Source organism: Ambystoma mexicanum, chromosome 10 (assembly GCF_040938575.1).
Source record: "Ambystoma mexicanum isolate Mex_15411 chromosome 10, UKY_AmexF1_1, whole genome shotgun sequence".
Classification (NCBI taxonomy): Eukaryota; Metazoa; Chordata; class Amphibia; order Caudata; family Ambystomatidae; genus Ambystoma; species Ambystoma mexicanum.
The window spans coordinates 685,554,767-685,573,088 of record NC_090932.1 but is presented as its reverse complement, the minus strand read 5'-3'; the positions used below and the strand labels follow the sequence as shown (position 1 = coordinate 685,573,088).

Genomic DNA, 18,322 nt, shown 5'->3' with positions numbered 1-18,322 from the left:
AATGTAATACAACAAACCGAATTATTCTCCCCCGACTCCTTTGCCAGCTACATATTATTGATCAATAAGAAGAGCAAAAATGCAGAGCAGTACCGCTTGTCCCTTGTGATTTTAACAGCAGGATAAAATGTTTAGCCAATCAAGTTTATCAAACAAAATTACAGGCAAAGAGCGACGCAACAACCTCAGTGTAAATCGAATTATCCACAGCTTTGCCAAACACAGTTTTATAGTCTTTCCTTTCAATTCATTTCTAATACATAATACTCCTACTGTGAAACAGCCCATTTAATTAATTGTTTTGAATAAAGTACCAACCGAAAGGTTGGCATGGTTCCTTTTCCATTAAGCCCCCTGTCTAAGCGCATTCTGTTCATGGGAAACTTTAGCAAAAAAATGCTAAGCAAACAGAACTTTTTTTAAAACAGAAAATGCCTGACCACTACTCAGAATCAGAACCCACTATAATCCCAATTGGGGAAAGAAAAACACATTCATTGAGGCACGAAATGAATCTCATCGGCTTCCACTGGCTTCTGAATATATTCTGCACTTCTACACCCATTAAAAGGCTAAATCCTTTGGAACAACCATTCCGAAAACTGTGCAAAGCATTTAGAAAGTATGTGTCATCACTAGAACCAATTATTCAGCTGCATGAAAGAACCTTCATCTTGCTTGGCATTTCTGTAAATCCAGATGTACTGTATCTGTGCCTAGAAGGAATACCGCCGGTTTAGGAATTAAAGAACCAAAAGCCAGACCTTATATGTCAATGCCCCCAGACTCAGGAAGTTACTCCCAGTCAACACCAGACCCGCCCACTTAATTCTACACATTCAGGAAGGCGCTCAAGACACTCCTCTTCAAAGGAATGGCACTTTGCAAAAACCTAGATTCTGCGATGAATCCAAGCAATTGGTCTCTTCTCCTGAAGGGGGAGCCAACCCATTTGGGACCAGAGAGGTGAGGTCGCTACGCAACACCCTCCCTAGGGGAGAGGGCAAGTGAGATCCCATTGCGGGTGACCCCACTTTGGGGACAAGGAATGCTAGAACAAGGATAACACCCCAACATTCCCTTTCCCCTGAATGTGGCATGTTTATTGGTTTTATGGAAGGTGAACAGGGCAATTATGCACAGAGCACCTTTTATGTGAACAGCTTTGTTTCTGTAATTGTCATCACCTCTTTGTGGAAGCCAGGATAAACCATTTTTCTCCTTCTCATCCAGGGAGGAACTTCAAGAGCACCGAACATAGGAAGTGTTGGAGATCAATTGCCATAAAGCGAGGAACGTTGGCTCACTGAGCAGGGCACAAGAGGAGCAGAGTACGATGCAGTTACCGTAGTGGGTGGAGACCGGAGACAGCTAAGAGAACTATGTAGCTTATATGAAGATGGAACCTCCAGCCACAGAGAGACCGCTTAGCCAGAAAGTGCCTCCACCACCGAAGCCGAGAGGTACCGGCATCCTGAAACATAGATGCCGACACTCCCAGGAGGAGGAGACCGCTTTGAGTACCACAACCGAGAGGGCTAGAGAAGCCATAGCCTGCGAAGGGCTGAACAAAGGACTATCCAGGAAGGTGGTGTACATAGCACAACAGCTGATAAGGCCAACAAAGCCAAGAGCCTGCAAGGGGCTAGCTGAGAGACTACCCCAGGAAGGGGTGAAAGACAGGTCCAGAGAAGCCTGTAGCCTGCGGGGGGCTAGACGTGAGACTACCACAGAAAGGGGTGATATGATATTTTACTTATAGCGCACTTATACACAAGTGTTTCAAGGCGCGATGAGACAAGGGAGGGGTACAAGGGAGGACAAGACAACAATCTTACTTGGCCCAGTGACATTGAAATTGTGCAAGTGCAGGGGAGAGGCAAGGGGGAGAATGCAGGGGGCAGGGGAGGAGTGGAAGTGTTGAACAAGGTCAAGACAATACAAGTATTGCGGCCAGGAGGTGGTTGCTGCAAGGGTTAAGCGCAGACACAGGTGTCTAATAAGTGCAGGTAAGGGGACTGTAGGGTTGCAGACACAGACTCAAGTGCAAGTGTTGCCAGGAGGCAGTGCAGGTATGCAGCTGGGTGGGCAGAGACCTGGGCCCGATTTCAGAAGGTAACCAGGTGCCCAGAAGCAATAGCGGACAGAAATCAGCAGGAGAGAGGAAGAGAAGGCAGAAGCAAAGAGGAAGGTCTTGAGGTGCTTACAGAAGGGAAGATGGTTCTCCTCAAGTTTCAGAGAGGCACAGAGGCTGTTCCAGAGGGAGGCCCCTGCCGAGGAAAGATCTACCGCCAACTCGTTGCTTGGAGAAGCGACTGACCCTGAGGGAGTTGGAGGTGTGAAGAGCTCGAGTAGGAAGGTATTTCCGAAGGGAGAGTTGAAGGTATTGTGGGCCCAGGCCCTAGAAGGCCTTGTGGACAATGCAGAGGGTCTTGAAACTTAATCCTTGCAGACACTGGGAGCCAATGAAGAGATTTCAGGGCTGGAGAGATACGATCCCTGGGCTTGAGGCCAAGGACAAGTCTTGCAGTCCTGTTCTGAATGAGTTGCAGAGAGTAGAAGCAGGCAGATTTAGAAAGAGGCTGTTGCAGTAGTCCAGCCTAGAGAGAACCATAGCTCTAGAGACAGTGAGCTTCTGGAGGAAGGAGAGGTAAGGAAGAATACCTCTGACGAGGTGATGTTGGTAGTTTGACTTCTTAGAGACGTAATAAATGTGAGGAGAAAAGGAAAGTGTGGTGTCGAAGATGACCCTGAGGTTTTTAGCCTCACCTGTGGGAGTAGGAACAAGGCCCAGGGAGGCTGACCAGAAGAGTGACAGGAAAGGAAGGTGCAGGTGTGCCGATGAGGAGGCTCTCTGTCTTTCTAGCATTAAGGCAGAGGTCATTGGCGCACACCACTCCTGGATTGCAGCCAGACAGTCAAAGATTAGAGAGGGAGACAAGGTGGCAGAGGGGAGCCTGAAAACAAGATGGGTGTCATCCGCATAGCACTGAATGTTGGAACAGAGAGCAGCAATGCGTTGGGCGAGGGGTGCCAGGTATTGGTTGGGAAAGAGCTTAGACCCTGGGGAACATCAGAGGTAGAGAGTGAGATAGAGGAAAGGAAGGGCCCAAGTTGGACCTGGGAGGGTTGGTTGGAGAGGAAAGAGGTCAGCAAGGCCAGGGCCTGATCAGTGATACCCAGGTTATCATGGAGGGGGTTGAGCAGGGTGGCATGGTTGACCATGTCAAAGGCAGAAGAGAGATCGAGTAAGATGAGAAGAGAGGGGAGATTAGAATCAAGGTTGGAGAGCAGGTCTTAACAGATGTTCAGGAGAGCAGTTTCCGTGCTTCTGGCTCTGAAGCCACACGGATGGTCATGGAGACCACCAACCGAATCAGTGTGGAGGTTAAGCTGGGAGATGGCCAGCTTTTCCAGGAGTTTGCCCAGGAAAGGAGTGATGGAGATCGGGCGATAGTTAGCTGGGCAGGAGGGCTCGGTAGAGGGTTTCTTGAGAAGAGGGTGCACAAGAGTGCGCTTCAGGGGGAGGGGAAGGAGTGATTGTAGAAGTCGGCCTGGGCAGGAGCAAGGGTGTCAATATGGTCCTTGATGCTTTTGGAAGAACAGGGATGAACCTGTTTCGACAAGACTTTCATAGATCAGACTTGTTTGCCACTCCTCATCCGCGCTCAAGGGCCAGGCAGCCTCGGAACACTAAGCACCGGAGGAACTGGCGTGTGCCGTGGCATTTGACCCAACCAACGCTCCAGTGTTCATAATGAACTACCATCCCCAGCCACCATTGCGCCCAGCCCCCACGTGATGCAGCACGTCTTCACGCACTTAGCCCTACCCGGAAGCAACGGTATATGCCGACTGCTAGGCTGCTGGGCGACACTCCTTAACCATCGCGTTCGCCCGGCAAGGTTGCTCTGCTTTGTGTTCATCTCCTGCGATTCTGCTTTCCTGTGCATCCTGACCTCCTGTCTTTTCTTATCGGATTGTTTCTGTTTTGTGCCTCATGGATTCCAGCACCCCATCCCGTTCAGCTGCTACCTGGATCCCACGACTTTGGCATTCTTTCTACGGCTACTCTCTGAATCCGACCGTCAAATGTGTGTGGCGCGTTTGGTCCCTTCGCTGGTCTCCTTGGCTCCCCTTGACCTCTGCTCCTGGATACTGGACTGCATTTTGTTTTTCTCCCTATTTGACTCATGAACTCGGCCTCTTCCCCCTGGAACTCTGTTTCTCAATTGTTTCAAGGACTCCCTGGCTCATTTGGTCTCCTAGAACTTCTTCGCTTGTGGAACTGTACTGGGACATTTCCTTGGATTTCTCCTGAGGAACTGTTGTGTTTTGGACTTCCTGCTTCCTGATCCCGAGTGGAGTGTACCCCTAGTTGCGCCCTAGTGGCACCCGGGTTAGATTCCTCCTTTTCTTTTTCTACAGAGTTTCTGCTGGGTCTTTCCTGGAGCTGAGTATTGCAAGTAGGTTCCTGGCTTGCAGCATAACAACAACAGGTAGGAGTGGGGGATATTTGAGGGTGGTGTAGGTGTGCCTATTTGGCGTAACAAGGAGATTGACTGTGTAATATCTGTTTATTTCCTTTTAGCTCGGCTGTCTTGCTCCGGCCTTTTCACCTGAGCACCTAGCCTAGCAGGTTGTCTTCTCCTGCAGGCTGTGCTCTCGGGGGAAAATTCACTCTGTGATAGGAGAACCCAGTTGTTATTTGAGACTGGGGCTACCCAGGTGGATCCTGATCTTGAGTCTGGAGATCTCATCAGGGGAGAAAAGAGGAAAGGAAGAGAAAGAGTGAGGAGAGGGGGGCCGCAAGGGGGCCAGAGGTAGCAGAGAGAGAAGCAGGAAGAGGAGGAGAGGACGAGAGGGTGGACAGGATGTCCTTGGTATCAGAGATGAAATGAGAAGCCAGGGCCGAGCAGGGGGCCTGGGACGGGACAGGAGAAGTAGAGACTGCAGTAGGATTGGCCAGCTCCTTGCAGATTTTAAAGAGTTTGGCCGAGTTGTTAGATTCCACATAGTCGTGGGCTTGGATGTGGGCTCTCTTCTTAGTGCGGACAGGGAGCCAGTATTGCCTTTGGAGCAGGCGGCAGGCAAGTTTGTAGGAGGATGGGCAAGATGCCAGTCATTTCCTCTCAGCCACCCTACACTTGCATTTAAGGGTGACGAGGTCAGAGTCGTACCAACAGTTGCATTTGGCTTTAGGCTTCAAACGGATCCTCATGACAAGGACAAGTACATCTAGAGTATCAGAGATAGAAGAGTGGAGCTTGGAAAGGGCTGTGTCAGGATGCGAGTCAATCAGAGGTGGAGGAGGGGGAGAGAAAGTGGCAGTGAAAGCCTCAAATGACACACGCTTCATGGGCCGGATGACCGAGAAGTTAGGTGGTAGTGCTGGATTTGGCTTGGCCTGAGGGGTAGAGAGAGAGAGATGGGAGGAAAGGAAGAAGTGATCGCTCCAGGAGAGAGGAGTGGTGAGAGGGTTAGAGAAGGGGAGGTCTGAGGAGATGAGGACATCCAGAGTGTGTCCAGCAGTGTGAGTTGGGCCAGAGGGAAGACTAGAGAGCGGGAGAGAGTCGCAGAAGTCGCGAAAGATTCCAGAGGAGGGAGAGGAAGCATCCAGGTGGATGTTGAGGTCACCAAGGAGGAGGAGCTGAGTGGTAGAGGCCAGGAGCGAGCTGGAGATGTCAGCCCACTCAGAGAAGAAGGAGGAAGTCTTAGCAGGTAGGCGATAGATAGTAGCAATGGTGATAGAATGGCCAGGTGAGAGAGAGAAAGTCTGCACACTAGGCATTCGAAGGGGTAGTCCTGCATAGGAATCACAGAGGCAGGAATCCATTCCAGGAAGATCAAGGCTACTCCTACACCGGGATGGTTGGGACTAGGCGCAGAGAGGATCTTGTAGCCATCAGGGAGAAGTGTCAAAGATTGAGAGCTGGCCGTGAACCATGTCTCGGTGAGACCGAGGACATCGAGATCAAGTTTTTCCAGAAGGCGGCAGATGTTAAGAGGAGTGTTTGACGACAGAGCGAGAGTTGAGAGTGTTAATGTGGAGAAGGTTGCCCACCTTAAAAGACTTCAAAGGGAGGGGTACAAATCAGAGGTACACCCTGGTGTAGGAGGAACCCGAGGAGGCAGAAGAAAAAGAAGGCGATGGCAAGGTGGCAGAGGTGTGAAGCAAGGAAGCCGGGGAAGAGATAGAAGGAATGGTTTACAGTGAATATTTCGAATTACATTTTTTCGAATACAAAAATGTTGAAAAAATTAAGTCGAAATTTCTTTTTAGAATGTTTCTTTTTTTTTTTTAATGGAGGTTCCCCCCCCCCTAACTCCCGTTTTTTTTCTTTAACACTTTATTTTTCTAACAAAACCTCCCAAAAAATGTATTACATAAATAAAATGTTTTCGACTTTGTTTTCGACATTTTTGCATTTCGAAAAAATGCATTCGACATATTGATTGGACACCAGAAGGAACAGCAGGAGAAGGAAGGAAGTTGATGAGGCGCAGGAAGTGTCTACCAGAGAGGAGAAGGTTGGCCTGAGGGCCCTGTACTAGGACGGTGCCATACCTGGTAGTCATTAATGACGACCTTAGAGGAGTGGAAGGGGGCCAGGAGGGCCTCCCACCGGGTGCCACCATTAATCAGGGAAGAAGAGAAAGGAGAGAGCACAGAGACCATATGAGGGGTCTATAGGTCAGGCGAAGGAACGACAAAGAGGATGTCAGTGAGGGTCTGCCTGGAGGAAGCGCTGGTGTAGGTGTCAGCAACGGGGAGACCAGGGTTAAAGACCAAGATATCCTTTTTGAACTTCTTCCTACCAGACTTAGTGAGAAGGGTAGGGAAGTCAATGGAGAAACAGTTAGAGAGGATAGGAGAAACAGAGAGCGCCATGGGTGATGTGGAGGAGGGGGTAGAGGAGAGAGAGGGGCCTGAGTAGGGAGTGAGAGAAGAGCGGAAAGGGGGATGGGTGGGAACACTAGGGAAGAGCACGGTGGGGGGGTGCAAGCATAAGAGGCAGAGCAGGACAGGAAAAGCAGGACAGAATAGCACAATGGAGCCGCTGGGCACAGACAAAATCAAATTTAGCAAACAGGGTGAAACACAGTGCAGCCAATGGGCACAACTAGATGTGAAAATTAGCAAACAGGGTGATCCACAGTGCAGCCAATGGGCAGAACTAGATGCGAAATTTAGGAAACAGGGTGAACCACAGTGCAGCCAATGGGCTGAGGCAGAAGAGCGGAGTCCAGGTGAGACGGAGTGAGGGTGGGACAATCAGAGGGGTCGGAGTATTTTTAGGAATAGGCGACTAACCCATGGTGAAGTGAAATGTCACAAAGTTCCAGCTACTCCTGAATAGTGTAAAAGCACCAGCCCCAATGCAAAAAGTGAGGGGTGCGGAGGACATCCCGGACCCGACCAGGTAGCGGACAGGGAGCAGAGAGGGCATTAGAAAGTGGGCCTTTGATGAGGGTGCCAGCTAAAGCATGCTGGTCCCCAGTTGGAAAGATAGAGATGCCCAAAGGCCGAGCAGGAAGGCAAGTTCAGGGGCATTCAGCCTGCGTTTAAATCCCAGCAAAGGCGTGGCCATCTTGGAATTTGCCGCGAGGACGGCAATGAAGGCCAACATCTGAGATCCACTCAGCCCTCCCGCATCAAAGAGTTGAACAAATTTGGGCAAGTGACAAGGCCAGAGATGCCCAAAGCCAACAAGGGGCTAACCGAAGAGCTACCCCAGAAACGGGTGCACAAAACACAGCAACCAAGAGGGCAGGAGAAGCCCAGAGCTCGCAAGGGGCTAACCGAAGGAATACCTCTGCAAGAGGTGAACGCGCCAGAACAACAGACCGGGCCAGAGCCACCCAAACGCACCCAGGCCCTAGAGAATGACCAACCCACGAAAAGGAGAAGCAGCAGCAAATTGTATCGAAGAAGCAGAGAGAGTGCCTTTCTGAGTTTGCCAGGAGAGAGTTCCCAGGAGGGCCAAAGGGCGAACATTCTTGGACTTGGGAGTGCTGAGCCTCCCGGGTCAAGTCGACATATCCCCGGAGATGCGATAAAACCAGATTCTGACAAGTACGTTACTTTAAGAGCAGAAGGAACTTTGAGAGACATTTTTCTTTGGAAGAAATCATTATTTTTCTTTTGAACCACAACAAATCTTTCTTTTTCTTTGGAACCACAGGAGATGCTATGAACTCTGGGGTGGAGGTCAGAAACCAGCCACCATCAATTAATGGATAAAATTAACCCTAAACAAACACTAGGTTATGATACTTCTTTCTATCTGGGTTTCAATAGAGCAGGATAGTTATAGGTTAGCTTAGGTTTTGGAACTAAGGACTGAACTTATTTTGTGAGATATCCTGACGACTACCTTTTTATTGTTTTATAGCACAGTGAACTCATCTTAGAGGTAAGAAATAAAAAAAGGTTTTCTTTATTTAATAAAGTGTTGTGGAACCATGCCTCTGTGTCTGCCTCCTCTGTCTGACCAACCAAAGTTCATAACAGTGAAGAGTAAGAAATGAGAGTCTGACACAAGTTTGCATTGTTTTTGGTTAAATACTTTTATTGAAAATAAAAGGGGTTGGGAAAAGGCCTCTCTGACCCTGTGATAGAGGAATTTCCCTACCTAAACAAAAACGAAGGCTGTGTCTGTGTCAGGATGTCAAAAACAAAACTGTGCGTTTTCCAATATTCTATTCTGACCTTCACACTATAAACTTAACTCAAACTGTACAAAAGGGAAGAGTCTTTAACCTTGAGTGCTTTGGAAAAAGCATTAAAAAAGAAAGGATAAATGATTTAAACAAAAGCTTTTTCGAGGATAAAGTTTTTGGTTCCAGAGGGTAGCTCCCTTCCCATGTTTATTCTTTACGTCTTGAGGATTTCATTCACCATAGTTGTTTGGGCCTTTTTTGGCCAAGTGCAACACTTGCATATAAAACTACTCAGCTGTTCTGTGTGTTTTGGTCACACAGAACAGCTGAGTAGAAGTATTACACAACACACCGGCACGCAAAGCATCTCGTCAGGACTTCTGTTCATTTGGGTTTCTCACCCATTCCCAAAGTTGTCTGCATATGGTATTTAATCATGTATCCTCCTAATATATTATCCTATTTCTACTTTTTCCGCATTGACATTGTGTACATTTACACATTACAAAGAAGTTTCTTTGTGACTCTTTTCTCTTTGCCCTTTAAGTAACTTTCAACTGTTCACAATCTGCGTATTCGCCGATAACCCCCAGTGTCCCCGTTGCCTTTTTGAGGACTCACCTGTTTCTGTAGGTGTTGATTTCTTCTCTTGTGGTCGGCCGCGTAAGGATTCCTGCCTGCTTCCCTCTCGTGGTCTTTTCTTTGTTCACGGCTCCTCAGTGGCTTCCTCTCAACATGCCTGCGGTCGTCTCGGCTCTGGCAAGCAAAATTCTGTTCCTTGTGGTGAACCGCCTGACTCTACCACGCAGGTCCTGGGCTCTCTGCTTCTCGCGCAGAGGTGAAGCCGTCTCTCGCCAGTCGCCACAGCAGCTGCCTCCCACTCCCTGTTTGGGCTGCTTAAATTTCCCAGACACAGGTGAGTGCCAGCAAACAATAGAGCACTTGCTAGGTTTGCAGTCTCTTATGCACCACATTGCTCGATCCTTCTTCCTCGTCCCAGTATTTTGTGAATTCTGGGTACAGAAGTCCATTGTGAATGATTGATTTATGGAATTCAGATGAGCATTTTCAAAAGGTTTTGATGGTAAGTCAGTTTCTGATTGACACGTGGGATTGAAAGAGGTGATTTCATCACATTGTCAAATTAAACCAAGGTTGCTCAGTAGCTTTGGTAAAAGGGTTTTCGCTACTCTTCTTAGGAAGAGGAGTGGAAACAGGACAATAGCGCATTAATGTTTCAGACATGGGGATGTTATTTTCAAGGGAAAATGGGGGATACCATGTCTCGTCCAACGGAGCGTCAACATCTTCTCAGAGGCTGTCTCCTCCCATGTGATCCTCCCTCATATAGCCACCCCCAGGGTCAGGAGCAGGGTGCAGCTTCCATCGCATGACCACATGGGAGGAAGTTACCACTGGGGAATCCATGATGACTTCACCGGATTCATCACACAACCCCCAACTCCCCAGTTGCTTGTAGATTCCTTGCTGCCAAATTGCCCACCCTCCCACACCCCGGTTAGCTTCCTGCTCCCTGGTATCTTTGCTTCCCTCACTGTGTCCTCCCCCTCATCATTCAAAAAACCCTGTGTTGCTTCCCAAAACTTGTTCTGCTCTCAATAAGTTCCCTTCAAATAATACATTACAATAATACCAAATGAATGGTGTGCTGCTTTAAGAACTGTCCACTATTAGAAAGATTACAAGCTATAGTAGTAGTCCTGCGTTTAAGATGGTGTAATCTCTGTTTTAAGATGCTTTGCGTGCCGGTGTGTTGCGTAATACTTCTACTAAGCTGTTCTGTGTGACCAAAACAGCTATTAATGCCATTCCAAGTAGAGAGCGGATGCAGGTCAAGAGATACTGTCAAGAGTTTACCATTCCTACATTGTTACAAAGGGAAATCTACATAATCTTGTAGAGGGGAAACCAAATTCCAACATAAGATTCAAGAACCACCATGTACTTTTAATTCAATTTCTCTGCACACTCAATACACACAAATGTAGCTACTAACTTGTCATAACAGTTTTTATATTTGGATATGGCTGCTTACACAGCCCTCCTGGAATCTAAGCTATGGTTGGTTGTGCTGCACTTACATCTGCTTATTAACCACTGCCTCTGGATAGGTAACTTGCTGCCTTGTCTGCTTTGCAGTTTCCTTTTTGCTACTGTTTGGCATACATAATATTATTTTGCACCTGTACTCCGGACTGTTTTCAGTAACCAGTCCTTATTTTTACAGACTGTTTTGTGTCTGGTGTACCATCTAAATTCAAACTTCGGCTTACTTCCCCCTATGGTTAATGACACAGTCGATGGTAATGCAAAAAGAATGCATTTCTTGTAAACAAACAAAAAATGAAAATAATGTTTTTGGGAAAAATAAGGTGTTCTACACATGGTAAATGGGTTGCACACAGCCTGGAGTAATTTAAGCAATATAGACACCAGGAGCTAATCTTCTAAGGCAGTTTTAAAAAGCCAAGAAAATAACATTAGGTTTACTAAAAACGTAATCCCATAGATGGTTGGTTTAATGAGTGAGCACCTGAAGTTGCCTATGAGGCTAAAGTCGTTCTGATTGTGTTGTTTGGAAGCTATACAGCACTAGTCAGTTGCGAATGCTTTGCGAAGGCTTTGGGGAAAAATAGCACCTAGGATCTCGAGGTTTGCACACTTCGCTGCTGTAAGATTGCCGGAAAGACTTGCGGGTACCAAATGAGTATAGGAATTTTTATGATGCATCTTAAACAAGATTGGAGTCTATTGCAAATGTTTTAATATAGAAACAAGACGTAATCAGCCGTTTTTGTCTCACCATTTTTAGAACTGTGGGATAGAAGTGGTATACTGATTACCATGTGTAAGTGCATTTCAGATTGCACTGTAAAGAGAACCAATGTTAAAGTCGATTTTTAGGGCTTGGGTTCTGTATATAAAAGTACCTCACAGGATCCTGCATTAGATTGAAGCTAGGTTTTCAAGTAGACCGGTTGAATATACCAATTGAAAACACATTTTCTAAATACAATAGGAAAGGGTTAGGGGACCCTTTGTATCTCTGTTACCTTCTACTGGGCAGAATTTGGAAACAATTGTTTTGTCTGTTCTAGAAGGGGCACAATGTGGCTACCTGAAAGGCTGCGTTAGATATTGTTATGATTTCAGCAGTTGTCTAAAAGCGAGGGCGGAATCCAGAGGCGCTGGTTACAAATTGCGTTGCCATGCATTTGAAGAGGATGTTTTCAATAAAGTACTTTGAGGGTGCCGACACCATGTGTTGATATTGACAAATTATTTTTTAAACCAAACAAAACAATGTAAAAGTAGATTAAATGTATAAGACGGAGGTCTGCTAAAGCTAAAAAAAATATATTTAATAAAACACAATTTAAAATATTGCAAAGTGGAAATGGTCACTAAACTCCCTGGCCAACACTATATCAATGTATCAGGAACCATAGTTAATATTAGAGATATCCACAAGCATCAATAACCTAGTATCCCCTTTTTTTTTAACCTATGCACACACTTTTCTCTCCTTTTAGCTCCATATTTACAATGTCTACATGAACTGGCACTTAAGTCATCATTGGCTTGACACTTTCCCTCACTCCCCAATATCGCTTCTTTCCTTTACTGCTACTCTGTAATATGGTCATTATTGTGACAAAGTTACCTGCCTGGCTCTGGTAACCCCAGGCCGGTCAACTCCGGTGGCCGGGTACATAGCCAAGTCAGTGGATGATGGACCCAGGTGCTGCATGGGGGAAGATCCCCTGGTCCCCTTTCTGTGGTCCTCAACACGATGGCAGGTTCTATCATACTGAGTAGGAGCCTCACCGGTCTTCCCCGGCAGGGACTCAATTCTGACAACCCACTAGACCCTCTTCCCAAACCAGGGAACGTAAGTGTCCCTCCTATGCCACAAACCACTAGCCCCTTTCGGGAAAGACAGATAGCAAAAAAAACATTCCCCTCTCAAAAAGTGGAATTTGGGAGAGAGTATACCTTGCAAAAGGACAAGTCAGGTCACAACCGGAAAACGCAGAATGGAAAAGGGAAATTAAATCTTTTCTAAAACAGGAAGACCATACAGGAAATCTAAACACCCGACTCCTCATACTACAGCTGTCCAGCAGCTGTGCAGCAGGATATCCTAAGCACAATCTTTCCATGCACACAGAATAGTTTCAACATGGCAGATCGGGCACTAATAGATTAAGGCCAGCCCATTCAGCCGTATTCTGACCATCAAAAACTGAGACAGCATAGTCAAACATCTCTGACACACCTTAGGCTCACAGCTAAGGGCTTTAAGCTCTAGTCCTACAAAGATGGAGAGGAGAATGTTACTATACAAGCCAGGCAGCACAGCCCAATGTTGTGGGTGACGGGAGCAGGGAGCTCTCATTTGGAGAAGGCTTGAGACTAAAGACTGCTGCAGAGGAGTGACGTTGGAAATAATTTGAAAAAGACTAAGGCGAGAGCTAGAGGTGGCATCAGGAGAGAGGAGGAGGGGACATCTACAGGGGAGAAGACAGTAGTGAGAGTTAATTGGTGAAAGAAGAGCAAGCAATATCACAGCAAAGGAGGGAAGAAGTAAAATCAGGAGTGGAGTGGAAGGTTATGACAAAAGCAAAGGGGAGGAAGTAAACCTGGATCCAAGTTGAAGGAAGGAGAAACCTCTGAAAGCTGAGGTAGGAAGTAGGATCCTGAGTAGAGAGGAGGGTGTAAACAGTAAACTGAGTGGAAGATTGGAGCTGATGGGAGATAAGGGGGTGACCGAGCAGGCAGTAGTGAAGGGGTAGGTGAGAGAGAGAGGGTACTGGGGATGGGACATCTTCAGACAAGGAAAGTAAGGTCAAACAACTAGGTGTTGATGAGAGGTGGAGGAGGAAAAAGAAGGCAGTAGAAGAAACAGTTGGGAACTTTATCAGGGAATTGATCAGAGAGGCAGAGGGCAGGAAGCAGGTTAGTCAGCTAGGGATAGGAGCATCCAGAGGGCCATGTCAGACACTAGCCAGATCTAACAGCTGGGAGGAAGCTACAGTGGTGTTCAGGGAGCCTAGCAGTAGTTGAGAGAGGTGGCGGGGAGAACACACTCAAAAAAACAGTTTAATAGGGGTTGGGCCTTCTGCCTTCAAGAAAGGTTGCTACATGTTTTGGGTACTAAGTGAACAAACCCATTTTTTAAAATCATTTTGAAAATTACCGATTTAGAAAGACCAGTCTGCGACCACTCTGAGCAATCTTTCTAAATCAAGCTGTCAGCCCCTTCGACGCACACTGACAGCAACGGCGGAGCCAGAAGAGGGAAGACACTGGCGGACTAGGTAAGTGTTTGTGTGTGTCTGCTTGTGAGTAATGTTTGTAGCAGGGAGTGGAAATGGAGCAGGTAAACGTGTGTGTGTGTGAGTGTGTGTGTGTGCGAGTGTGTGTGTGAGTGAGTGAGTGAGCAAGAGAGAGAGAGAGAGAGAGAGAGAGAGAGAGAGAGAGAGAGAGAGAGAGAGAGAGAGACTGTTAGTGTGTCTGTGATGGGGGTGGGTACAGGAGGAATGCTTTATGTGAGTTGGAAGAGGAAAATGGGGTTTTGGGGAGGAAATCCACAAATATCAAGAAATCTCACCAGCACGGGAGGGGTGGGGGCGGGCAGGGGATCTGAATGGGGGTGAGGCTGGTTGGGGGGGGGGGTCATTTAGTGTCATATTGCCACATACAGAAGGTAACACAAAATTGACCAACAAACAAAAATCTGTCTTTTTTGTGTTTGGTCTTCAATATACTGAAATATCACACAGAAGCGGGTTTAGTTCTGCCACTATTCTGGCTGACCCCTACGTCATCTGTAAAAGAACCCTAAGTGCCTTAGAGAGCATCAATGACTGCCTTTGGGTAAGGGGTGCTGGAAACCCTAAATCTAGACTCACATGAGTGGAAGAAGTGCTCAGGTCATCTTGGAGCTCATATCATCAAAAAGGAGCAAGATAATTTGCTGTACCTATTGCTGTCAGGAGCAGATCTTACATTTACATTAGCCGAGGGTGTTGTCAGCCTGCATAGATGACAGGAGCAGCTCACCTCCCTTTCTGCCAGCCTTTAATCCCCACCACCACTCTTGCTCTGGCCCAGTCTGCCTGACAAGCCATTCAGTACTCTACTTGTCCACATCTTTATAATCCATGCATATCTTTCTTGCTCTCTGCTCCTTCACATTCCGGACTTGCCTTGCTAGAAGCATTGTACACTCATTCCCAAGACTGTCTCCATCTATTTTATCACCCAAGAGCTAATTTTCTTATCTTAATCCTAAAACCTCTTCCTGTGTTATAGATGTTGTAAGGCGGCAGAAGGAAGGCTCGGACACAAAAGTGGCATATTTTTGTCTATAAACTTTTATTAACCAATAAACTGGTGGGGAAAAACATTCCCTAGCCCTAAATGCTATGAGGGGTTTCCTTGCCTCAAAGAAAACTAAGGAATACATCAGAATGTCAAAACAAATAGTCTGTTCCTGTCATGTCACAAAACCCTACTTCTATCTCCAACACTAATAACCTAAACCAACTGTGTAGGGATGGGCTCTTCCAAAGGAATGTGTTCATCATAACTCTTGCCAACAGAAAAGTTCCCAATGTCTCGGGTGGTCCAAAAGACAAAAGAAATGTTCTACCACGTAAAGTTCCCAGGTTTTTGATGTTTGCTCCTTTCCCCTGGATTCTTTCTGGTTCTACTTTCCTTTTCTTTGGGTCCTAGAGAGCCTCTATCTTCTCAGTGTATTTTATACCTTCATAAAGGTGCGCGTCCCAGACTCGTAATTCTTTATACTACCGGCTTTGTGTATTGCCCTACCAAGCATGGGTTTTTCAACTTAACAGTTTCTCTTGTCTTCAGGGTCCTCAACCCTCTTATTCTCAAACTCTCTTTTGGGTGCGAGTCCCAGTCTCGCGATGGATGAACATAATAGCTTGGTTGAAGGTGCTGGATATGTCGTTCGAAGAGGAGAACCTCTTCGGAAAGGCGGTTGACGAGTCTTTGCGAGCAATAAAAGGACCAGACTTCCCTGGTTGCTGCTAGTGATCGGTAATGCCTACTATCTAAAAGCCATCTAGCTTTTGTTGATGGCTTAAAGGCAACTGCCTTCTCTATCTAGTCTCCACTCAGGGAACAATCTAGGCTTGCTATCCAACAGTTTCCCCCAAGTTATGATTAAAGAGTCCTTTCCAGAGACTCAGGTCTTCACCCTCTCTGGTTCGATTGCGCTCTGATGTTCCTCTCCCATTATCTTTCTATCACTCTTTCTTCTACTCTCCTCCCTCCTACTCTGCCCACTGCCTCTCCTCTCCTCTCTCCCCCTGGTTCTGCATCTTCTGTCCCTCTAATGTGCCTTTTTCTATGGTCTACCTCCACCCTTCAATATTACTTACTTCTACTCTTGCAATATTACTCTTCTCTATCCAAGCAACACCTACTCCTACCTCCACACCTCTACTACTCCAACTGCCTCTTCACTACTACTTCCACTGCCTCTCCACTACTACTAGTCCTAGTCAGTGATAGTGTCTGAAATCAAAATGTGACCGTTCCTCTCAATGAGCCACTGCACGACTTATCAGGGAGGAGCAGTTGCAGCATACCGTCTGTTTCGCAAGGTGGGCCAGCGACTGAGATACAGATGAACGTTGCTGCAGTGGGGAGCAGATAGCAGTATTCTGCACTCCGCTGGGTCCTGCTTTCATATCGTGCTGCAGTTATTTAGAGTTCCTCCTCCGGCTGGGGTGCACCAACATTGAGAATTTGCAGAGCATCATAGTGGGCTGCTTTTTCTCTGGTTCACTGTTGATGTTTGTAGTTTCCTGTAGGAAACATAAAAAGACTTGCCAGCATTGCGGAGGCATGGGGAGCTAAAGAGTAGTACTACAAATCAAAACCTGGGCACATAGAGAAAGGACAGTGACTAGGGCCTTCTCAACTGTCATCTTCTCCCTCTGGGGTAGGAATGGTTCTTGTTTCCACCACCCTAGTAGGCCTTCCACCCCAGGTTGAGTGCGGACCCCATCTCTTCTTGACATGGTCAGGTAACTGACCCGGTCACACTAACGAGGAGAGAATACCATGTCACACACACTAGCCTCCCACTCCTGCATTGCCTTTCTCAAGCGCCCTGTAGTTCGCAGAACAATTTTCAATTTCCTCTTTGTTGTAACCATGCAGTTCATAACGTACATTCTCCCTTTCCTTCATTGCTATGCTATGCACCAAGATGCAAATCAAGATCAAGCTAGCCAAAACGATTTGCTATTCCTCATTTGCACAAGAACCTAGAGAGGGGAGCTTGACTTTCAGGCAAGCTGCTAAATTGTTGAATGCTTGTGACCGGACCACCAGGAGCATTTCAAACTGCCTGTGTTTTCCACATGCCTTTGAATCCTGGCTGTTTCCAATGTAACTGGTTGAAGCAAATTCTGACAGAAAGACCTCAGAGTTCTGGAGCCAAGAGGACAATTCAAATAGCCCCTTACAAACTAAATGAACAACACCCGTTTATGATTCCTGGTGTAACATTTCCCTCGGGCAACTGTCAGCAACGATAGGTTTGTCAACAAAGCAGAATATTAACATGCACAAAGCATTCTGTCCACAGAGGTTTGCAAATTATGTTCCATAGACACCAGAGACTGATGAGCAGAGTGGTCCCAGACAGTCAGCCTGACTCGAAGACCTCTGCAGTCATCATCAGCCTATGTCTACAGACAAAGCAGCCCTGCAGGCAAATAGAGCAAAACTAAGGCAGTGGTAGTGACATGGGACAGAATGCAGCAATGAGAGTATCACAGTGGCAGAAAAGGGGTAAAACTGGAGCAGAGTGAGTTACACTGGGGAAAAAGAGGCGGCAGTGAGAGCGGCATGGGGCAAACCAAGAGGCAATTTGGCATAGCACCTGAAATATTGAAATACTTCTGATGTTCTAAACAGAACTGCTGCTTGTAAATCCTGCGTCTCTTTTACATCAAATGTCACCCAAACATTGAGACATGCAAATGACCATTATAACCCATTAGTTAATGAAATATTTTGGAGGGACAACCTCCTGAACCACCCTAAGTGGATTCCACCCTGCGCGTTTCCAATCCAATCCAAAATGGGACAACTTTTAAACTCTAACACTTGAAATACTCACCAGCCACTTCTGAATACCCTGCAATTTCCCTTAAATTGTGGACAGATGTTAAAGGAGAACATTTCAGACTCCTTCACTGCTTTACTAACCTTCCATCATTATAACAAGAGGCCGAATCACAGAGCAAGTGGTTAAGCAGGTAGGATATGCAACAGCCTTGTGCAGTATTAATTCAAACACAGCAATGCATTTGATTGATGCAATGGATGTGCGCACCCATTTAAACTTCAGTCAATAGGCCATCAACTCATGGGCAAGTTGCATGTAAGCACTGACATTTTGTGTAAGATTTGGCTATGCGGGAGGACCATTTTTTATTTATTTATTTATTTTTTTTTTTTTTACACAAGTCTAGCTTCATGCCATCTGAAAGCAATAGGGTCACTACTGGCTATGTTAAGGATGGAAACAATAGCGGTTATACATCAGATATAGTAGCAAAGAAAAATCTTGCATTATTCCAACTGTCAT

General features: G+C 46.5%; 1 protein-coding gene across 3 annotated transcripts in view; it reads right to left on the bottom strand.

Annotated features, from left to right (window-relative positions):
• TFDP2 (transcription factor Dp-2) overlaps window positions 1-18,322 on the bottom strand; it is a 751,258-nt gene that overhangs the window by 195,629 nt on the left and 537,307 nt on the right. The window lies entirely within an intron of this gene.